The 24,448-nt window shown below is 39.1% G+C and overlaps 1 long non-coding RNA gene across 1 annotated transcript in view; it reads left to right on the forward strand.

Moving 5' to 3' along the window:
- LOC132649460 (uncharacterized) overlaps positions 1 to 4,835 on the forward strand; it is a 27,976-nt gene extending 23,141 nt beyond the window's left edge. Inside the window, exon 4 of the long non-coding RNA XR_009587904.1 lies at positions 4,700 to 4,835. This is a non-coding gene — a long non-coding RNA (uncharacterized LOC132649460). The remainder of the gene's footprint in view (positions 1 to 4,699) is intronic.
- The last annotated feature ends 19,613 nt before the right edge of the window (positions 4,836 to 24,448 follow it).

A 24,448-nucleotide genomic window follows, 5' to 3' on the forward strand; every position in this document is an offset into this window, starting at 1 on the left:
TCTCAACTCTTCAGAAGCTGACAGGCTATCACCATAGTGTTAACACAGTTGCATCTGGCTCAGTTCATGATAGGGAATTGTTTCCCTCTGAACCCTCCTGAGCCAGGCCTTCACTGTCTGTGTTTTTATCAACAATCTGGCTTTTCAACCTCCCACCAGAGTGGCTCATTAAGTTCTACTTACAGACTTTAAGAGCTTCTTTAGAGTAGAGTTGTAAACTCTTCCACATTCCTCTCATAAACCTTGAAGGTCCAAGAACCACCAGGGTAGGCTCCTGCTCCTGTGACCAAACGCCTTAGAGAAATAGCCTAAAGGAAGCAAACTTCATTTGGGATCATATTTTCAGATGATTTCACTGTCAAAGGCCCGGACACACTGGGAGGAACATGATGTCATTGGCCATATAGTGGCAGCCAATCAGGAATGGCAGTAGCTTGTCTTCATTGTAATAAATTATCTTACATGTCTTAGAGAGCTGTTGCTGATATATCTCTCTTGCTTATGTTGTATTTATGTTGAATTTTGTGCTATGGTGAATGAAAGAGAAAAATTAAGCTCCCAAAGGATATTCTTTTTCAATGTTTGCATTCTTTCTCCATGTTTTCCTTTATTCACTACACACAGAACTGTGCGCGCGTGTATACACACACACACACACACACACACACACACACACACAAATAGTCTGCTAAAAAAAAAGACATTTAGTAAATGTCTTTTTTTCCTACCATGCTAGAAAAAAAAGGGTAGAATCATTTTCTATTACTAGGGGCAATTTGAGTGTTGTTATAAATAATTTTTAAAGCATGTAAATTTAGATATTTTTAAAATTCCTCAACTTAGGCTATTGTATTTTATGCTCATCAATATATACATTTGAGAATAGTCTCTACTGAAAGCTGGAGAGGTTTCCTTTCAGACAAAGGTGGAATGTGTGCCATAAGACAGCTAAGGACTCACGGAGAGTGTTTTATATTGTGGTTGTTGTGAGATTATTTATTTAAAAATTATTTATTATTCTCTCCTACAATACATCCCAACTGTAGCTTCCCCTCCCTCCACTCCTCCCATTCCAGCTCCCCACACTTTCCTCCTCCTCCAGATCCAGCATCCCCCAGTGCCTGTCTCCCCGACCCCAGAGAAGAGCAGCACTTCCAGGGACATCAACCAAACACAGCACAGCAAGATACAATAAGATCAGGCACAAAAGCTCGCATCTAGGCTGGGGGAGGCAACCCAGTAGGAGGAAAAGGGTCTTGAGAACAGACAAAAGAGTCAGAGATACCACCCCTTCCACTGTCAGGAGTCCCCCTAAAATGCCAAGCTAACAACCATAATATATACGCAGAGGACCTAACCTTGCCTCATGCAGACTCTCGGTGAGCCCCTATGTTGCCTGCTTAACTGAGTCTTTGACCCATGCTCTCCCGGTGTCCTCAGCCCCTCTGGCTTTTGATGATACATACGTGAGCATTCTAAAATTTTACTACAATGCATTCTTGTCTCCTGATAGGGTGTCAGCATCTGGCGTAATCTTTATTTTTGGTACTGTCTTATACTTTCTGACTTAAAAAAAAATTATTTATTTATTTTATTTTATTTTTTACAATTTATTCATTATATATCCCTCCCTTAACTCCTCCTGGTCCCACTCTCCTTCCATCTTCCCCCGATTTCCTTCCCCTAGTTCACTGAAAGGGGGAGTTCTCCTCTTCTGCCATCTGCCCATAGCTTATCAAGTCTCATCAGGACTGCCTGGATCTTCTTCCTCTGTGGCCTGAGGAGGCCACATTGCCAGGGGCAAGTGAGCAAAGAGCAGGCAAGTGAGTTCATGACAAAGGCAGCCCCTGCTCCTTTTACTCGGACACCCACATTGAGCTGCCTTTCCAAACTCCATTGTTTAACTATATGTTAATATTTACTTGTGTAGTGGTTTGACAGTTATCTCATTTTCAGTTTTATAATGACAAACTTTTTGCTTAAAACATTTTTACTTATTTTTAATTTATTATTAAAGGTTATTTTTAGTAATTTTAATTTATTTGTCTTAGTTTTACAGTAAGTGTATTTATATAATTTTATATACATACGGTGGAATTACACATTTTCATCTACTCTCCAATTCTCTTGGCCCTACCTGTTTCCCAAGATATTGGCCATGTGCACAGTGGTGAGTGTTGAATCTACCATTGTTTCTTCCCCTCATCTCACCTTTTACCTTCTTTCCCAGATTCCATTGCTAAGATGACAGGCTTCACTGTATCTGATAAGGGGAGAATTGCAGCAGCATCTAAGTCAACTAAATGTCTTTTAGTTCTTTCTTTCCAGTGCTTCTGCATTTGGATAGATGCTGAGCACTGAGCATTAAGCCTGCTTTTCCCGGTATTTGTTACTGGGGAGTTATTGAATTAACTCTACTTGGGAAACATGGACAAACACCTATCTGTTTATCTCAGATAGTACACTAGTAACAGGCCATGTTAGTTACTGTCTTCCTGCTGTGACAAAGCACCATGACCAAAAGCAAGTTATAGAAGGAAGAGTTTGTTTGGTCTTAGGTTTCCAGACGGCTGGTTGTCCATCATGGCAAGGAAGCATAGCCATAAGCAGTGGGATGGTAGCCCAAGCAAGAAGCTTAGAGTGCACATTTCAAAGAAGAGCATAAAGCAGAGAGCGAGAGAGAGAAGCTGAATGTGGCATGAGGTAATAAACTTCCACAGCCCATCTCCAGTGATACACTTCCTCCAGCAAGGCTGCATCTTTTTAACTTTCCCAAATGGCGTCATCAGATGTTCAACTACCAGAGCCTATGGGGGACATTCCTCATTCAAACCCCTGCATAGACCAGTGTAAGAATTCCACCAAAGTCCAGTGTGGCAAACCAACAGGTTCATTGTGTTTACAGAATCATGGGTGAAGGGTTCCTCAGAGCAACATGAATTATCCCAAAACAGCTGCATTGCCACGAACTCTAACATCTTCACGAAAGACGACTATACGGATGCTAAATTATGGGGTCTCACAGTTAAAACTGCACTTTCTCTCTACGCTATGATCTCCTGAGATTATTAGGGCTGGTATCTAGAAGAGACAGTAGAGTTGGGATCTCTGGAGAGAATCTGGCGAGCCTGTCCATGCCCCTTCTATCAGGAATTGTCAATAGCTCTATTACTATCAGCACATACCACTGCTTGTGTGTTTGTTGTTGTTGCTTTGTCTTTGTTTCTTTGTTTTGTTATGGCTACCAAGGCTATCTCTATACTAAGATGGTTGGTGGGTGATCATATTATTCTGTGAAGAAAACACCACGGTATAACAGAGTGATAAACAGAACCCAGAAAGAACAGGGGATGAGAGAGCTGAGGCTTTATCTCACTTCCCACCCCACTCCGAACTCTTGCAAGGTGCATGTAGTCCATGTGGTCTGCTGCATATCCCTAGCAGTCGTCATGAGACGCTGTAGCTGTTGATTTTGCTGTCCTCGGTGGCTTTCTGTTTTCTTACTTGCATCAATGGGCATCCACATTTTATTCCTAGTCTGTCTCTTCCCACTCACATGAAACACTGGGTTTCAAATTTTATTTTTACTCCTGTTACCTACCAGGCTTTGATTTGGACACCTATTGACTTATTATTTCAAAATGATCACCATTGAAAAATTTGAAAATGTACGGATTAAACAAAAAGTTTCTTCTTTCTTCAATTTGCCTCTAGACTTTTAGTATATTATCCTCTTATAATTAGGACCAATAAATACTACTCTATCTTTGAGTTAATGGAAGCTTTCTCTGCATGGAGTGGTTTAGTATGGATTTCCCTGAAGTGGGATTTATTTATGAGACTGTAGATTGTGCCCTGTACCATCAGTAGTGCTTTTTGTCTTCTATACATGGTGTTCTGCAGTGAGGAATGCCAAGATGGTTCCTTAAATATGTTGTAGCATTCGACTTAATCCATTCTTTTTAACCCACACATACTTGTTTCTCATTTTTGCCTTATGAGTAATGCTATAATAAACATTTTTTTATAAATGGTTCTCTGTGCCCTTGTTTAAATATTGATCTAGAACCAAGAACTATCACAGGAAAGACTAGTGGAGAGGAACAACATGCATGTCTATTTCAGCTCTTTTACATCATCTCTATAAAGTTTTATTGTCATCAATTTCATCTATGTTCCAAGAAGCACTGGATAATTTTTTTTCATAATGCCAAAATCATATAATATAAAAACATTTTTTTTCTAAGCCTTCTTTCATTCTTTAATTTTTTTTTATTTTTTAAGTTTATTTAATTTACTTCCCAAGGGCTTCCCCTCCTATCTTTCCTCTGGTCCCCTCTCCTTCTCCTACCCCTTTTCCTTCTCCTTCCCCTCACCCCCCGAGAAAAGGGGAGATCCCATCCCTGCAACAGCAACCCTCCCCAACATATCAAATCACATCAGGGCTGAGTATATCCTCATCCACTGAGGCCAGGAAAGGCAGCGCTACTAGGGAGAAGTGATCCAAAAGCAAGCAATAGAGTCCATGTTATAAATAGCACCTCCTCCACTCACCACATTTTATTATTTTTAATTTTCATTTCTTAATTGAAGAGGACAGAAATGACCCTTATCCCACCCCATGGCTCATTTATTTGCTACTAAAAATTCTAAAATGTTTGTTTTTTAACTATTTCCTTATGGTGTTTTGTGTCCACAGGGTCAGCCGCTTTGGACCCAGAGAAGAGCATGTCTGATTGCATGCGGGTTGATACCCCAGGTCCCGCCTCTGAGAAAAAGGTATCGGACGGGTCTAATGCTCTTTGGGTGGATGACACCTAAATGAACATCTGTACAAAGTCCCAATTTATTTCTAATATCAGAGATCAGACCTCTACTCTTGCCTGATGCGTCTAAAACAAAAAGGGGGAACTGTAGAGAGCTGCGGAATGCTATGCCTTAAAGATGGAGCTGGTTTCTGCCTTCCACCTTCCCGATGGTGAGTGCTCTCTGTCACGAACAACTCCACATTTGGCTGGGCCGAGGATCTGGCTTGCTTCCATGTATGTGGACCTATCTGCATTGCCCCCGTGGCATGCCTGGGTTGGCTACCCAGAGGCTATTTAAGCTGTGGGCTGGCTTTCCCCGGGGGCCGAGGATTGTTCAATGTTCCTGAATAAACTGCATTGAAAAAAAAAAAAAAAAAAACTTTAAAAAAAAATTAAAAAAAAAAAAGAATTGAAATGTAGACATAATTATTTTCTCTATTTAACTCGTTGTGCTAATAAGACACTGACTTTCTGTATCTCCTGCTGAATTGTTATTAGTGCATTATATTCCAACTGGTGCTTTTTAAATTCAGTTTTTTGTCAAGTGAACATTTCAAACTGGTTTTCATTTAATAGAGTTTAAAATTATTATTTTAATATTATAATTGTTTTTTCTAAAATTATTAATTTTGATCTTATTTCTTAACTGTTAGCCAAATAATAAGTAAGGAAAAATCCCAACCAAACAACATATAGAAACAAAACCAACTTTTCATCTATATTAATGTTTTCATACATAACTTTTTACTTTCTGTGTATACATGTAGAAATTTGTATGTGTATATACATATAATTTGTAAAATTATTTGATTAATATTTATTATTTTATTTTTATTAGAATTAAATTTTTTATTAAATCTGTATTAATATAGGAAAGATAATAATTATAGTATTTATGGGATAAAATATGCTATTTTATTACCTTGCTTTATAACCTAATTTTCCTGCTTTAATTGTGTCACATAAACATTTTCTGACTCTGTCTTTTCATGCCTGATTCCAGAGTGGTATACTTCTGAGACTTTGGATATTTAAACATTTCAGTTGTCTTTACTTGACAGAATATTATCTTGTTGAGCTGAAATCCTTCTTTTTACTACCTTTTCCAACCATTACAGAAAATGTGTTCAAGTAAAATATTATTCCTTAATTTTTGTTATGTAAAATTCTTCAATTTTTGATGAGTTTGCATTATTTGCCAAAAAAAAACAAAAACAAAAACAAAACAAAACAAAAAAAATCTCACTCTCATTTGGCTTTTCAAACCTTTTCAGTAAATTGTTCTTTTACTTTATTTTCTAAAAGTTTATTTCAAAGGAAATTATAACATATTTATCAAAGCCAAAGTTACTTTAACTTTAAAGTCTGTTTCCTTTAGTGATACTTAAGTCTGCCTGTAAGACACATAGCTGTAATCACTAGTTGGTGCACAATTCAGGTTTCACTATGTACAACTATCAGTGTCACAGTCTGAGATGCATTGACCTTATAGCCCATCGCTTGCTATATGTCATTGTGGTGGTTTAAATAACACTGGCCTTCACAGGCTCACACAGTTGAATGCCTAGTCGCCAGGATGCAGAACTGTTTAGAAGGATTAGAAGGATTAGGAGGTGCGACCTTGTTGGAGGAGGTATGGCCTTGTTGAAGGAAGTGTGTCACTGCAAGAATGCTTTAAAGTTTCAAAAGCCCATGCCAGGCCCAGTGTATTCCCCTTTCTCCCTTCTTTCTGCCTGTGGATCAGTATGTACCTCTCAGCTACGACTTCGGCACCATGCCTGCCTGCCTGCCTGCCTGCTACCAAGCTCCCTGCCATGATGATAAAACAATTAAACCACTTAAACTGCAAGCAAGACTCCAATTACATACTTTCTTTTATAAGAGTTACCTTGGTCATGGCATCCCTTTATATCAATAGAACAGTGACTAAGGCAGTTTCTTTTAATGGACAGGCACACTAAAGACTATGGTGTTAGAATTCCCTTCTTCCACAAATCTCACTCCTACCTGTAACTGTGATGATTTACATACAAAAAGTATGCCTTCCAGTAGTGAAATATGTCACCATTATGATGCTCATACTCTTTTTCCTACCCAAATTCCATGAGTTTGTTAGCTTTGGTAGTGGTGGTCAGGTAGTTCCTAATGGTAACGGTAGATGTGAGAAGAATTATCTACTCCCCTAAGCTTCAGCTACAATATGTAAGGTAGCATATTCTGGTCCAATGAGTTGAAACAAACTTGGTTCTTATGTAACATATTTACTGGATCCCTTGCATGATGGCAGGTACTTAATAAAGACAATGCCATGTTCCTTTCGTTCTGTTGGTCAGGTTCATTCAGAATTGAACAGTATCATTGACTGCACTGAAGAGAATTATTTCTAAGTGTTTTCTAAATATGGCACAATCTTATTGTTGGTCCTGATTATTAGAATCACTTTTACACTTTCTTATTTATTTGTTGTATGTGTGTCTGTTCATGTGTGTGCACCATGGCACACATGTGAGGTCAGAGAGCAACTTGAAGGAGTTGATTCTCTCCTTCTACGATGTGAACTTAAGGGATTGACCTTGGGTCATCAGGCAAGGAGGCAAGCACCCTTTACCTTTGAGTCACCTCACTGGGCCTTTATTTTCCTTATAGACGATGTAGAGGGAAACTTACCTGAGACTTCAGCATTATATGCATGCTGTATCAATAGTTACCTGGCAGTGAGATTAAGAGAAAAGCAATAGCTCAAGTTAAATAAATTAACTAAAAATAGAGAAATAAACATTGATGAGAGATTTCAGAGAAGTTAATCAAGTTGTCAAGATTCAGAACAGTTAATATGAGCCAACAGGACAGAAGGGCAGTGACAGGAAACACATAGGCTCTGCAATATCAGAATTCATGCACTTGTGTAGACAACAATAAGCAAGGATTTCCCCCCCCTCATTCCTCAGATTAAAAAAACAAAAGTTAGATCTTATTTTGCGAGGGGGAGGGTTGAAACAAGATTAAAATTTCTGTTTGGAGATACTGCAAAGGACAAGGCCTGATTGAGATTAAAACATGATTAAAATGTTGGACCTCTGAAGTCTAGGCTGTGTAAAAAAAAAAAAAAAAAAAGGAAGAATACACATGGAGTAGGTAACATCCTCGGTGCAAATATGAGTGAAATAACCAGGGACCTTAATTTAGTTAAAGATTTGTGACTTAGTGTTTGTAAAATACATTTGGAGAATATGAGTGGCAACATGTTATGAAAATTAGATGCTTATATTTATATTTCAGTTTATTAGCTTTTCACCTTCAAGTGCTCCAGAAACTAAACATACCACATGAACAAGAACAAAGTGTCTTTTTTGTCTGAAATAAAGAATAACGTATTCTAGATTTTGGAATTTCCCTTTCTCCTATAAAATAACTGATATAAGCAGCTTGTCCATAGCTCTGTACCTCAACGTGATAAATATCTCATGTGCAACAGAATGTCCAGAATGGGGGTGCAGGATACTTCCTCAACACCTACATTAGCATTCTGTTCTGCTCATGATGTTGAAGCTTTTTTAAATCCATTGTAGTGGAAACACCTTCTGAAGGTAGTAAATTGAGAGTGACTTAGCAATGGCTTCACACAGGCAGAAAAGAGTGACCAGGTCAAAGGAGTGAGTTATGAATGAGAACTGGTGATGGATGTAGTTATAGAAACATACAAGTTGTCAGTATCATTAATATTTGTTTCTTTTTATTTGAGAGAGGGTCTCATATGTAGCCCTGGCTGGTCCAGAATTCACTATGTAGACAAAACTGGCCTTGAACTCAGAGATCCTCCTGTCTCTGCCTCCTGCCTGTGGGAATGAAGCTACGTACCACCAGAGTTGGATATAATTAATTTTTTTGTTCAGCCTAGTTTTTATATTTCTGGTAGCTTGTAATTTAATAAAGCTTTATGACATGAAGAAGCTTAGCCACTTGCAATCTTACTTCACTCTCAACTGTAGAAACCAATAGCAATCATATACACTTTGCATCGGTATACATGTAATACTTCGAAAATATCTCTTATCCTGATAGGTCAAATCATTAATAAATATGGCACATTAAGCCAACTAACAACATAAATATTTTTGTTGGAAAGGCACCGTGTGTTTGCTGCTGTGATGGTCTGTTTCCAGAGATGACTGCTCACGGTAAGTTTCCTTAGGGCAGCGCTCTTGCACTCTTTCTTTGAAGTCTTTTCTTAACATGCTGCCCTAGATAGAGCTGACGATCAATGGTTTTTCTTAAGCATTCAACAGCATGTGAAACCATACCCTGAAAGGGAATTTACAGTTTGAACTGTTGTGAACAAGGGAGAAAATTTTCACTCAGACAAATCAAGAACTTGCTGACCTGGACCCTGTTTTGAAGGTGTGCAGCATTCCATAAGTTCCAGTAGCCATAAGTTCCAGTGTGTGATCATTGACATAAACATCTTTCTTTGCTTTGTTTACAACAGTGAATCAAGTAGGTGCATACAGCTGGGTGTGGCTTGGAGTGGCTAAAATGATGACTTGCTGCATTTATTGATTGTCTTGTGTGAACATGCCATCTTGAAAGTGCGTTTTCCTATTGCTCCCTTGTACATCATTTTCTCAGTAACTCCTTTGATTTTGAGTAGGAGGGCTTGTTACACCACAGACTTCCAGAATCAATTTTTGTGTAGCCTGGTGAAAATTCTCAAATTTCTGGACTGAGTGTAAACATCTGTGTGCTCTGTTTAAACTGAAGCTTACTGAGTGTTGGCAGAGATTTGCTGGGAAAAATAGGTTGTTTTATTTGTATTCATAGAGTGGCTTAGAACATTTAGGAGACATAATAACGTAAGCTAAACTTAATGTGTGTATTAGCATGTCTGACTTGATCATCATATGCATGGTCACTTCTGCTCCTGCTATTGTATCTCTCCCATCAAACACTTTTCTGGAAGGTAGTTACTTCTTTTTCTTTGCCTCTTTATCTCTACTCTCCTGTTCTCATAGTATGATCCTTCATCATCTCCATCCATGTCTACCTTGACCTATAGTCTGGTATGACTGAACAAATGTAATACAATGCTGGCCACATGGAGTAATATATGGATGTGAATCACATTCCCTGTACTTAGTAGTAATAAGTTTGTAGTAGTAAGTTTACCTCCACAAATATATTAAGTGCTATCTGGGAGAAGACAATATAATTCAATTCTAAATGATTGCTATTGTAACCGAAAGCTGAACTGAATATCTAAGAATGCTAGCAAAAACCAATTGGAGATCAAGAACAAGTAATATGAGACTAAATGAAAGGGACAATCCACAGGATTTCTAAAGCCAAGTTCGAGTGCGTAAGAAAATCTAGTTTAGGATAGTGCTAAAGTGTTCAGTGTATCTTTAGGAAAGAATGGGTTCATTTTTGGTAGGTTATGCATAGACTTTTGAAAGTAAAGTTATAGAGGGCCTGGATTATGCTGTATAAAATATACTTGGCAAACATCCCATAGAGGGTATGCCCACAACGTAGACTTAGAATAACTTAAAACAATGGACTACTCAAAAGCATGTGTGTGCGCACACCTAGCCACACATTTTGAGTTGTCTATTGTTTTAAGTTCTCCCAAGTCTGTGATAAATTCAAGCTATCACTTATGCTCAAGGCAAAAAACAAAAAAGAAATGAATTAGTTTGAATTGCTTTTTCACAACTAAGTTATTTTTATCCATTTTAAAATCCCAGATGATATTTCGCTTTACCTTGAAGCTAACAGGTCAGCTTGCCAGTTTTCTGACTGCTGGCAGATGACACAGGGTTCCTATTGCAGGCACAGAGGACCTTATCATTAGCTGCCATACTTTCCCACTCTGACTTTCCATGACTCACTTTTCAAAAGACTGTGTGGATAATATTTAAGTAATGCCTACATATCCAGTGACGTGTTAAAGGAAAGGGGTCTGGGGCTTGGGAGCCTACATCCTTTATCATGGCAGTGATATTTTCGGTTCTCTACTCTGAAGACAGCCATTATTTTTACTAAAGTAGTCAACACTCTGACTGCCTCTGTCTTCTCCTGTTCTTTATTTGAAACTATACTTAAGGCATAGACTGGCTGCTGGGAATGGTGGTATAAATCTATAATCCAAGCACTTTGCAGGCTAAAGGATAAGGAGTAGAAGTCCGAGATTAGCCTGGACTACATGGTAAGTTTAATGCCAGCACAGGATACATGACAAGACCCAACCTCAAAAAAAAAAAAAAAACACAAAAAACAAAACAAAACAAAACAAAACAAAAACAACCTAACCAACCAAATAAATAAAACCCTTCAAATAAAAAAAAAAAGTAAAATAATCCCCTCAAGCCTACCAGTCTAGAAAGGTTTCAGAAAGTGTGTCTTAGAACAGAATGAAAGAAAATGGAATAAAACCATGAAAAGAATCATTTCCAGGGCTACTTATCTCTCTTCTCTATCATTCTGACTTTTGTTGAATTTTTCCACAAGGAGGCAATCTGCTTGAGCACGCTGGCTAATATGACCCTAAAAACTAGGGCTCAAATATGCTCAGTTTGGCCTACAAAACATTCGGAGAAGTTTTCTATGACCAGGACTGTAGGCAGCAGAATTGAGCCAGCCTGGGAATTCCATGCGGCTCAGATTGAATCAAGAAAGAATTGTTACTAGCATCCATGTGTCTTGTGGTTTTACAAAACACATTACATTTTCTTCCTGTGTTTATGGAGTGTAAAAAACACTTACTTGCCTGCCAGTAGTGTTGGACTGTCAGTGTCCGCTACTTTGTACCTTAAAGGAGGGAGAGTTTGTTTTGGTCACAGCTAAAGGTTTAGAGCCCATCTCTGTGGAGAAAGCCTGGCAGTTGGAGCACAGGTCATCAGGTCACGCTGTCCTGGTCCTGCTGTCAGGAAGTGGCAGAGATAAATGTTGATGCTCCGTTGGCCTTTTATTTTAGTTCAGCCCAGTGCAAGAGTCCATGAAAAATTTTCACTCATACTTCAGATGGGTCTCCCCACCTCTGGTAAACCAATGTAAAAAATCCCTTATCGACAATTTGTCTTTTAGATATTTCTAAATTCTGATAAGTTGACAGCAATATTAACCATCACGCTGTCATGTGCTTAGTAACTGGTGGTAAAAACAAAAACAAAAACAAAAACAAACCTGATTTAAAAATGAACTTTCGGCATTTTTTAATTTAAATGCTCTCAATGCCCCTAACGTAGTTGGTACCAAGCCAGTGTGATATGGTTCAATATGACATTGAGAAGAGATGCATAGAATGTGTGATGGTCAACAAGGGGGACACGGCTTAGCATACTGCTGAGTACGTGAGCATGAGACCGGGGCATCAATGACTCCCCGAAATCCTTATGTCCAAGCCATGCTTTGCTGGGGCTATTTAAGTGGTCTGAGAAGGTCACTGCACATTCTGACAGAGCAATGGTGATAACGTGGCTTCACAAGCATTCATGACATCGTAAGACCGTTGGAAGTGTTTCTTTCCGTGTAAGTTTCTATAGACATGTCCACACTGAAAAAGCCCTAGTGGCAAATCTCCAGGCTAACACCTCTCTAACTTGACTTTTCTCACCATTCACATGACTCTGAGCTGGTTCTAAGAACCTTGCTCCACACGTTCATAGCTACATCAGCACGCTCTTGTGAAGAATTCCCAGCATGCCACAGCATGCTCTGGCTTCTGACCTGCTCTTGTGAAGAATTCCCAGCATGCCACAGCATGCTCTGGCTTCTGACCTGCTCTCTACCTCTCCTTCTTCTAACCTTTTGCCTCCTTTCCTGTCTTTTCCTTTGTCTCTTCCGTCTTCCATCCACAGGTATCCTCTGCCCACAGCTGGTGATTTCTCTGATTAGACAAGCTCTCGCTCCCACTTTGCACCTGCTGTCTTGATCTCCAAGAAATAATCTGATCTTTCTAAGCTCTTGGGCTCTCTCCTACCTGCTAACTGGTCCATCAGGTTGAGGTTCTCACTGCTTTCATTTGCTTAATGAAAAGAAGTCAAACTTTGCCCAAAGCATAAACATCTTCCATAAGGTCTCCGAATAAAGACCATTAGGTTTTCACCTGGTTGAGTCGTTCAGCTACAAACACTGTATCCTACTGTGCATTTGTAGTATAGTTTAAATACAATTTGAATAAAGATATACATCATTAATTTAAAATATGTTGTCCACTAGAGTAAATATATAAAGTCTGTGAAGACTTAATTTTTGAGATATGGAGAAATATTTAGTCCCAAGCTATTCAAATAAAATTTGGATTCTATATGAAGGTATGTGACAAATACTGTTTTTCCTGAATGATATAGTTTATAAGAAAAAATATCTGAAAATATTTGATCTTAAAAATAATGAATACAATTTGATGTTTGTAATATTAATGAAAAAAAATGGTTCGTAAACTGAGATGAAAGTTGATGTTAGCCAGGCCTGGTGGTGGGTGTCTTTAATCTCTCACTCTGGGAAGTAGATGTAGGCATATTTCTGTGATTTAGAGGTCAGTCTGGTGAGTTCTAGGGCAGCCAGGGGTGTGAATAAAGATCCTGTCTTTAAAACTAACCCACCAACAGAAAAACAAACAAAACAAAAACCAAATCAACAACACTAAAAAAAAAGAAAAAGCCAATGCTAAAAATCTTTCAACATGTATTTGTATAGTCTCCTTTTCTAAAAATTTAATTTATTTATGACTTTAATGTTCAGTATTTAAAACTCTACAATTATATTTTGTAAGAAGTATGAATTAAGGAAATTATACAAACACATGAAGTCTTCACATTTGTACTTGTTAGATCACCTGGCTTACAGCTAGCGCATGTGGTAGTTGGAAATACAACCTCTATGTTCAGCAGCCTGGAACTTCTTGTCGATTGTTTAAAAGTCTGAAGTTCGTTCATCTTCAGAATATATTAAATCCCTGGTGGAGTGAAAATAATGTTAGTTTCATACAAAGGGTTAATGATAATAGCAGCTCTTCAGTTCACACTCTTCTATACCAAATTAACATTCTCCCCGACGTCTACAACTGAGGTTTCTGCTTCAGCTTGATGGTGAAAAGAAATTAGAATCACAGATTTTAAAAAGCGAAGACAATGCACTGTAAGAAAAGACGAAATCATATCCCAAGGGGATGTGGAGTTTGATCATGCTGAATTGTTTGAGGAATCGGAATCTCCAAGTATTGTGTAGAGGCAGGTCACCAGGCTAAAAACTGAGCCACAGACAAAAAAAAAAAAAAAAAAAAAAAAAAAAAAAAAAACAAAAAAAAAAAAAACACCCCAGAGTGCTTTATGACCAACAGAATCAGAAATCACACAAATCAGATAGAGATAATCAAATCTCATACCACAGCGCATAAATGGATTGCCCCGGGGACCCGCCGCCTCCTCTCCCTCCCTCCCTCTTCCTTATGAAGTAATTTCTTGGCCTTCAGAACTGTTTTCAGGATGGATCGAAAGTGTTGCTGCCAGAGTCCCACCCCATTTGGCACAAAGAAGGGAGCAAAGCCCCCAACAACTCCGTTGATTTCTACAGGGACTCGGCTTCCACCTTCTCTTCCTCTTCTGGCTGTGGATCACTACATTGGAGAATCAGATGCTGTACAGAAGTCTTGATAACAACCTCGCAAGAGGATCTCGCTTGCTTACGCCGCTGTCAGATAGCTTTCTTATAGAAAGTGTTCTTCTATACTGGCAGGACTGTCCTCACAGGTGTCTGCTTGCCTCTGGCTGGAGTTCCGCCGCTGACCTCCCAGACAACGGGGACTGCTGATTTCTGTGGAAGCACAAATTTGGTTCACAGAAGGCTGGACTGCTTTGGGCACTCTAAAACTCCCCTCCACAACTCCTTCATACTTGAGTGTGATCTGCAAATAAAAATCACTTTGTGAAAACACTTGTAAATAATAGTCCACATATGTAAGAAATCAAGCCCAGGGGAGTGTGCTTTTTGTAGTAGAAAGAGTACATACGCACTTGGCAAGGGAATCTGTAGTTTGAGCACAGGCTTAGGCCGGTGCTTACCAGCCTGTTTTTTCTCACTGTCATCTCTCCTTCAGTGGCTTCACCTATGTCACCACCATCTGTGGGTGTCAATTTTTAAGTGAGAGTCTTTCTGGCCTGCACTGTATACTGCTGTGCAAATGGGAGTGTTTAGTTTTGGTGCTCAAATAAGAGGAAAGTAAACAGCACTGGCACCAGGAATAGCAGACTGGATTTAAAAGTGAAAAAAAAAAAAAAATCAGTTTCAGTTTGCCTTGGAAAGGTTGTGGATTCAGTGTCCTAGCTCTGTAACACTGCTCTGTGGTGAAGGTGTATAACTTACTATTTTCAAGACGTATTCATCCTGGTGGCCTATGCTAAGGGTGGGGCTGTGGAAACTGCATGCCTGGTGGAGTTTACTGAATTTCCATTATCAATAGGAGTGTCCATTAAAGAAGATACTGTTTTCAAACCACAGCCTTGTTCAAGGTTATTGAGTTCACTGTCTGGAGAGTGTGTGAATCCAGATGGAAAGATTATTGAGTTCCGATGAACAGAAGCTTGAGTTCTAGTGCTGCGTCTGAGGATCTTGAATAACAAGAATGATAACAATGGTGATCTGGAAAGTGATGATGGGTAACGACGGCTAGTGGCAGTAGTAATTACCCTGGGTCAGACGTGTGGAGTGCTTTGTATGTACCAATGTGTTAAATCTTCTCAACGACTCTGTCTTCTTATTATGCTTGATTTTTACAAACGAGATAGCAGGATCAGGAAGAAGTGCTAGCAAGAACCAGAATTTAATCCTGTCTCATTCGTAAGCAAATGTGTTTCCTGTGTTCTCCAGTGCCTGAGCATTTCTGTGCATTATTTTCTCTGTAAAATAAAATGTTGGTGTCGCTTCCTACAAAGAGATTTTCAGGTCCTATTTTCTTGTAGATTCAGTCCATTCTTGCACTGTTCTTATAGAATGCAGAATTCCTTAGGCTTCTCCTTGGAGCTCTATGCTACTGAGTGGAAAAATAAGTCAACTTGTGTAAATTCCTCAACAAGTGAAGTAGTCATTGCCTTCTGGAGCTTTCCTTATTTTTATTTCTTATTTCACATTCTTAATTACTCATTATGTATACATTTTACAATTTATTCATTGTATATCCCAATTGTAGCCCCTCCCTCAACTCCTCACAGTCCCACCCTCCATCTCTCTTCCCACCTTTCCTTTCTTCTAGTCCACTGAAAGGGGGAGTTCTCCTCCCCAGCCATCTGCCCCTAGCTTATTTCATCAGGACTGCCTGTATCCTCTTCCTTGGTGGCCTGGTAAGGCCGCATGGCCAGGGGCAAGTGATTAAAGAGCAGAAAACTGAGTTCACGAAAGAGGCAGGTCCTGCTCCCCTCACTCCGGAACCCACAAGGAGACTGAGCTGCCTATTGGTTACATCTGAGCAAGGGGTCTAGGTCCTCTATAAGCATGGTCCTTGATTGGTGCATCAGCCTCTGAAGAACCCATGGAGTCAGTTTTCTTTTTCTTTTTTTTTTTTTTTAGATTTATTGGTCTCCTTGTGGGGTTCCTGTCCTCTCCAGGTCCTTCTATCTCCCCCTTCCTTTATAAGACTCCCTGCGCTCTGCCCAAAGTTTGGCTGTGAGTCTCAGCATCTGCTTCAATCTCCTGTTGGGTCCTGAGCCTTTCAGAGGACCCTCTATAGTAGACCCTCATCCTATCCCCTCTTCCACTGCTTATGGTGTCTATCCTGTTCGTCATTCTGGATGAGATTTAAGCATCCTCCCTAGAGTCCTCCTTGTTGTTTACCTTCTTTGCGTCTATAGATCTGAGTGTGGTTATTCTATATTATACAACTAATACCTGCTTATAAGTAGTACATAAACTGTGTATTTTTCTGCTTCTGGGATACCTCAGGATGTTCTATTCTAGTTCCATCCATTTGCCTGAAAATTTCATGATTTCCTTGTTTTTAATTGCTGAGTAGTATTCCATTGTATAAATGTACCACAATTTCTGTATCCATTCCTCTGTTGAGAGACATCTAAGTTGTTTCCAGATTCTGGCTATTACAAAATAAAACTGCTGTGAACATAGTTGAGCTATTTTTATTTAATTAAATTGTTCTTAGAAATGTATGTACTTTTTTAAAATTTATTTATTTTTTTATTAATTAGTTTATTCACTTTGTATCCTAGCTGTAGCTGCCTCTCTCTTCTGCTCCCATGACCCACCCCCAGTCCACTGATAGGGGAGGTCCTCGACCCCTTCCATCTGACCCTGGTCTATCAGGTCTCATCAGGACTGGCTGCATTGTCTTCCTTTGTGGGCTGGTAAGGCTCTTCCCCGGTCAGGGAAGGTGATCAAAGAGCCAGCTACTGATTTCTTGTCAGAAACAATCCCTGTTCCCATTACTAGGGAACCCACTTGGACACTGAGCTGCCATGGGCAACATCTCTTCAGGGGTTCTAGGTTATCTCTATGCATAGTCCTTGGTTAAAATATCAGTCTCAGAAAAGACCCATGTGTCCAGACTTTTTGGTTCTGTTGCTCTCCTTGTGGAGCTCCTGTCCCCTTTAGATCTTTCTGTCTCCCCCTTCTTCCATAAGATTCCCTGAACTCTGCCCAAAGTTTTGCCATGAGGCATCTGCTTTGATACTCTGCTGGGTAGAGTCTTTCAGAGGCCTTCTGTGGTAGCCTACTGTCCTGTTCCCTGTTTTTCTCCCTCTCCTAATGCCCATCCCCTTTGACTTTCTGGATAAGATTGAGCATCTTTTCCAGGGTCTTCCTTCTTGCTTAGCTTCTTTAGGTGTACAGACTTTAGTATGTTTATCCTATATTCTATGTGTAATATACACTTATAAGTGAGTATATACCATGTGTGTCTTTCTGCTTCTGGGATACCTCTCATTTCCATCTTTGCTGATTTCATTCTTGGAGAATATACAATTGTCCAAAAAGAATACTTTTTCAAAGTTGGATAAAATGTGTTTACTAAATCAATATTACCCTTAAAATGTGAGTTATTGGGACATAAAGAGATGGTTCAACAGTTAAGAGCAGATACTGTTCTTGCAAAAGATCTATGTTCAGGTGTCAACACCCATGTTGGGAAACTCACAAAGGCCTGCAACTCTAGCTGCAGGGATCCAGTATCTCTTATGTACTCTGAGGGTACCTGTGCTCACATATGCACACACACACACACACACACACACACACACACACACACACACACACTTAACAACATAAGCCCAAAGTGTAAGAGATTGTGCTCATGGTTTCAGAAATCAGAGGAAAGGTGGGAACACAGGTGCTGTCATCAAGAGCATTGTATCCTTTTAAAATGCCTTTTTGCTTGCTTCACCAGAAATAAAAAAAGGAACGTGGAGGGCCTGAGAGATGGCTCAGTAATTAAGAGCACTTGTTCTGGTACAGGACTCAGGTTAGTGTCCCAAGCATCTACATGTGGCTTATAGCCATCAACACTGCAGTTCCAGGGTATCTGGTGCCCTCTTTGAACCTCTCTAAGTACTAGTCTTCTGAGTTGTGCATATATTAAATTCAGGTAAAAACAGTTAGAAACAGATTTTTAAAAGTGAGAAAAGTATGTTGGCCAATGAACTAGACTCTAGACAGGAAAGCAATGCTAGAGTTGAGTAGAAACCCAATGAATACCTGTGGCTTCATTTCCCAGACAAGGAAAACATCATGTTAACAAATTGTACCAGGGAAAGATCATAGACTTTTATTAAAAAGTTATGCCCACGTGTAAATCCCTATGTCACTAAATGCTAGCTATTTTTTGTTTGAAAAAAAAAAAAAAAAGACTATCTTTAGCTTCTTGGAGGCAGTTTCTAAAATGCGAGGAGTCCAGGTGGATTATTACTTACTGAGAGTACTCAGGATAAAAACTGTTTAAACTCAGAATATTTTTTATTTTATTTTTTTTGAGACATAGCTGTCCATGTATCTCTGGGTAGCCTAGAACATCCTATGTAGACCAGGCTGGCCTGAACTCACATAGATCTTTCTGCCTTTGTCTCCCAAGGGCTGAGATTAAAGGCATGTGTCAGTACACCCAGCCAGAATATTTTTTAAAAACGCGAATATTTTTGTACATAGAATGATGTCTCTTGGGAAGGAGGCCCAAGTCTCAGTGGGACCTCACTAAGGGCTCAAAGTTCCTCTACTTTCCACACTCAGCACAGCTCCTGTATCCACTGGAGTTCCAACCACCCTGTAAATAGGATTACAAGTCACAAGTACAGTCCCTGTCTGAGGCTCTTGCTCACATGTTCCTTTTCCTACCATAAAAACCCATGAACATTATGTCCTGGGAGAAAGGGAAAGAACTAGGGAACAATAAAAGCAAGAGCAAAACCCATTGACCTTGTTTTCTGTTTTCAGACTTCTTTAATTCTCCATTTTCTGGCTCAGTCCCTGTGTTTGCAAACAAAGGAAATAAGGATATCAGCACTTGTGATTGTCACACCTTTAAAGCCTCAGTGAGATTCTTCTTATTATTAATTATTGAAATTTAATTTAAATAGTCTAAATTTACCAAAACAGCTAAGGAGACAGGCAAGTTTTGCTTACTCTCTGTTTTTCTTCAACTGTTTAAGTGATCTTTTGAGTATCTCTGATTGGCAAACACAGCCAATGATTCTCTTTCTCCTATGAATAAGTAACTTGACATGCCCACAATAACTCTTCTTTTATTACTTTAATATTTCTGTTTCAGCCAGAGCTGATAGTAATTTTTCTAAGTTTCTCCAGGCAATGAGGCCAACATTGCTGTTCCTCCAGCTCTGCTCTCCCTTGCCTTGGCTCTCCACTCTTGCTATGGCTTAGATATGCTTTTGTCTTCCAAGGGATTTTGAGATGGAATCTTGGTCCTCAGTGTGGAGGGCTGAAAACTTTTGGAAGGGTAGCTTGATGGAAAGGAAGAAGGTCTTTGGAGTTCCTGCCCTCAAGAAGAACTAGAGGTAGTCATATGCACTGAGTGGGCTGGTCATAGAGAAAGAGAAGCTGTTTCTTGACCGATGGCTAACTGCCTCACCATGGGATTTTACTTAATGCAGCTGTTTCTCTCATGACACTACCTGTCCAGTAGAGACTGAGTGAGGAGAGCTCTCAACAGAGGCTGAATCACCAGGCTTCTCCAGTCTCAAAAGCAAATAAAATACCCTGCCTTGAGTATTTTATCAGAGTAATTAAAACTGGACTAACACAACTTCTTTAAATATATCAGGTAGAATATTTTTTTGTCATATATGTTATTCCTTTTCTTTTCTTTTCTTTCTTTTTTTTTTTTTTACATAAAACAGTATTAAATTTCAGGTGTCATCTTGCAATATCTAACTTCAGCAATGTTGACTATTCAATCAGGTTAATCTTGTTCTCCCAAATCTTTTAGCTGAGCTCTCCTTTCTAGCTTCATAATTCCAGTGCAGGCAATGCTCAGTGTAACTTGTCAAGTCATTCACAAAATGGGACAGCATTTGCTGATACATGGTGTTCAGATTCAGCTGCCAAGTGTTAATAGAGAGAAAGTGTGCTTCTTGTTGTCTTCTGCTCAGAGGCAAAAGCTTAGAGCACTTTTTCACTGCCCACTAAAATAATGCACAAAAATCCTTCCAAGATTAAAGACATTTTGAGTTCTTTATATATATACTGGATAGTAGTCCTCTGTCAGATATAGTGTTGGTGAAGATCCTTTCCCAATCTGTAGGCAGTTGTTTTGTTCTGATGACAGTGTCCTTTGCTATACAGAAGTTTTTCAGTTTCATGAGGTCCCATTTATTGATTGTTGCTCTTAAAGCCTGTGCTGTTGGTGTTCTGTTCAGTAAGTTGTCTCCTGTGCCAAAGAGTTCAAGGCTCTTCCCTACTTTTTCTTCTAACAGGTTTAGTGTGTCTGGTTTTATATTGAGGTCTTTGATCTACTTGGACTTTAGTTTTGTGCAGGGTGATAGGTATGGATCTATTTGTATTTTTCTGCCTGTAGACATCCAGGTAGACCAGCACCATTTGTTGAAGATGCTATCTTTTTTCTATTGTATGCTTTTGCCATCTTTGTCAAAGATTAGGTGTCCATAAGTGTGTGGGTTTATTTCAGGGTCTTCTATTAGATTCCATTGATCCACGATTCTGTTTCTATGTGGACATTAGACATTTAATATAGGATAAACCTAGTAAAATCTGTATACCTAAAGAAACTAATCAAGAAGGAGGACTCTGGCTAATATGCTCAATCCCCATTCAGAAAGGCAAAGATCATGGGCATCAGAAGAAGAAGAAAACAGGGAACAGGAGAAGAGCCTGCCACAGAGGGCCTCTGAAAGACTCTACCCTGCAGGGTATCAAAGCAGATGCTGAGACTTATGGCCAACCTTTGGGTAAAGTGCTGGGAATCTTATGAAATAAGTGGGAAATAGTAAGACTTGGAGAGGACAGGAGCTCCACAAGGAGAGCAACAGAACCAAAAAATCTGGACACAAATGTCTTTTCTGAGACTGATACTCCAAGCAAGGACCATTCATGGAAATAACTTAGAACCCCTGTACAGATGTAGTCCATGGCAATTCAGTGTCCAAGTGGGTTCCCTAGTAATGGGAACAGGGACTGTCTCTGACATGAACTGATTGGCTTGCTCTTTGATCACCTCCCCCTGAGGGGGAAACAGCCTTACCAGGCCACAGAGGAAGACAATGCAGCCACTCCTGATGAGACCTGATAGGCTAGTCTCAGAAGGAAGGGGAAGAAGACCTCCCCTACCAGGAGACTGAGGGAGGGGCATGTATGAAGAAGGGGGAGGGAGGGTGGAATTGGGAGGGAAGGAAGGAGGGAGCTACAGGGGAGATACAAAGTGAAAAAATTGTAATTAATAAAAATTAAAATTAAAAAATAAAGACTATTAAAATAAAAAAAGATTAAAGACAAAATCATATGTCCTATCTATACTGTCTACCGCAGTGGTTTTCAATCTTCCTAATGCTGCAACCCTTCAATACAGTTCCTCATGTTGTGGTGGACCCTCCCCCATAATATTATTTCTTTGCTAGTTTATAACTATAATTTTTCTATTCTTCTGCTTTGTAATGCGAAAATCTGATATGCAGGATGTCTGATACTCGACCCCCAAAAGGGTCTCAACCCATCGGTTGAGAACAGCTGGCCTACCTTGATCTCACATGACCCCCACCAAGTCTTCACTCCTAGTTAATTGGCACTTTTCCTGTGAGTGCTCCCCTTTCCATATGCTGGGCTCACAAGGGCCTTGGGACACTAACACACATCATTTGTTCTCAGGAAAAGCATCTGGAGGGTATTCAGGGCTCTTTGTAGTTCCTAATGTAGTTCTGAAGGCATTATTCCTTGCATATGAGAGAGGAGACTGCTTTCCCACCACTTCTCAGACTAACTGGTTTGCAAAGATCACATGACTGTCAATGGCTCCAAAATTTGCAGTCATGTAAAACTACATTTGTCACTTTAGAACCCTTTTTGAATATTTTCTCATGCCTCATTACTCTTCTTATTGTTTAATCCTTAATTTATTCTTAAGGTTTGTTATGGTTATAAAAAGAAATTTTATATATGCAAAATACATGCTCAATCCTTAAGTCACTTTGATTTATGAATATTATTGTCACTTCTATTAGACCTAGAAACAAAGCCCTAGAGTGTCATGATCATAGGCAATACAAAATTTATGTCCTTTACTTACTGTACAATGTTTTAAAAAATATGTTTTTACTGTTTCTTTAATGAGCATGTATGTTATATATGTAAGTGTATGTGTGCTCAGGGTTATGTGGATGTGGATGCAGTTCTCTGCAGAAGCTGGATGTCTCAGATCCTTTAACGTGGACTTAGAGGCTGCTACGAGCTGCCTGATCTACTTGATGAGAAGCTGGTTATCTGCAAGGTCAGAGCTATCTCTCTGGTTGTCCTATAACAATGTTTTGACACTCAAGTTATTTTCACTGAATTCGTGGATTCTATTCTGCCTGCACAGGTCAAGGTTTTATATTTGTTTTTTTTTTCTTTTATATACATATATTATAATTTCTTTTTTTCCATCTATTCATGTTATATACTGATTGTAGCCACCTCCCTCATCTCCAGGTCCCACCTTTCCTCCCTCTTCTCCCCCTATTACCTTCCCATAATCTACTGAAAGAGGAAGTCCTCCTCCCCTACTGTCTGACCCTAGTCTATCAGGTCCCATCAGGAATGCCTGGAAGCTCTGTGGGCCGGCTAGATTGCCCACCAGGGGGAAGTGATCAAAGAGCAGGCAAAGGTTTTCTATTTCTCACACATTCAGAGTAAAGGTTCACTCTCATATTTATTATTGTTATTTAGATTTTAAAAACCCAGAATTTAAAGCAGGTACATTTAATCAGACAGCTTTCATTTTCTCTCTAGCGATTCAGCAATAGAACGAATAAAAGTTAAATAAAAGTTAACTGTGCCCAGGGGTTCCGCCTCTTGTCTGATGCTTTTAATTTTAAAATGGGAAATAATACTTGACATTTTGCTGTCTCATCAGTTCTCAGTTATTAAATATTTTCTGAGAACAAGGTGTGGTTTCTTAGTTTTCTCTGAAAAATGGAAGAGACTTGCATTAGCTAAGAAAAGTATGATTCCACTGTAATTAACCCCAAGGTTGACAAACAAAAACTCCAATTGGTCATTCCTTATGACCTTAAGAAATCTTTGTTTCGCTGACATGCCACTTTTACATTGTGAAGTTATCTCTCTTTGGCTTGAGCCTGCTCATATGACACAATTATACATGACAAGCCAAGAACAAACAATACCAAATGCTTGCTAGTAGTTCCTAGCCTTTCTGTATTCAACAATTTTATAAAACATACTAGATCGAAAATTTTTTTCATGTACCCAAATTCCACTAAATATATTATGCAACCTTCTTAAGTAAATTAGATACATGTTAGATTGGATATTTTAAAACTATTTCCCTATTATTATCACTGATGGTTGATTTGCTCAGTTCTGCTGTCTGCAAAAACACTTTCTACATCTCTATTTAAGGCGAGTATCCATGTTTAGTTCTGAATATCTCATTGTAGATGTAGTGTCTATGGTACAGAACTTATCTGCTGGTAAAAACAAAAAACTCGAAGGAATCCCTAGCCACATATCTTCCAAAAGTGTTTTTTAAAAAGTTTTGTGTAAGATTTTATATTATTTAAGTAATTTCTGCATTCCAAACTTCTAACTAGCATATCTGGGATGAGGATAGATCTGGCTCTCACTTTTACTCACTCTCTTTCCTCCTTCCCATTCTTCCTCCTTCTCCTTATCATGAATTGTATGGTAAGCTAAGATTTTGAGTTTCAGTTTTATAAAATTGTCATAACTTTTACCTGCATCTTGTTTCCTTTCAAAAGTCGTGTGCCTCTTGTTTAGGAATGTGTTACTCTTAGGGAGTTCTGTATAGACTCTGGACAGACAGAACAGCATTTCTCTATTTGACAAAGTTTCTTGAACATCAGAGCTCTCTGTTAGGCATTCAGAATTGTAAACCATTGCTATCCTAGCCTAATGCCCAAATCCATATTTTTACTGGACTCAGTTTTGAGATTAACAACATCTGA

The sequence above is a fragment of the Meriones unguiculatus genome, chromosome 20 (assembly GCF_030254825.1).
Source record: "Meriones unguiculatus strain TT.TT164.6M chromosome 20, Bangor_MerUng_6.1, whole genome shotgun sequence".
NCBI classification, from domain to species: domain Eukaryota; kingdom Metazoa; phylum Chordata; class Mammalia; order Rodentia; family Muridae; genus Meriones; species Meriones unguiculatus.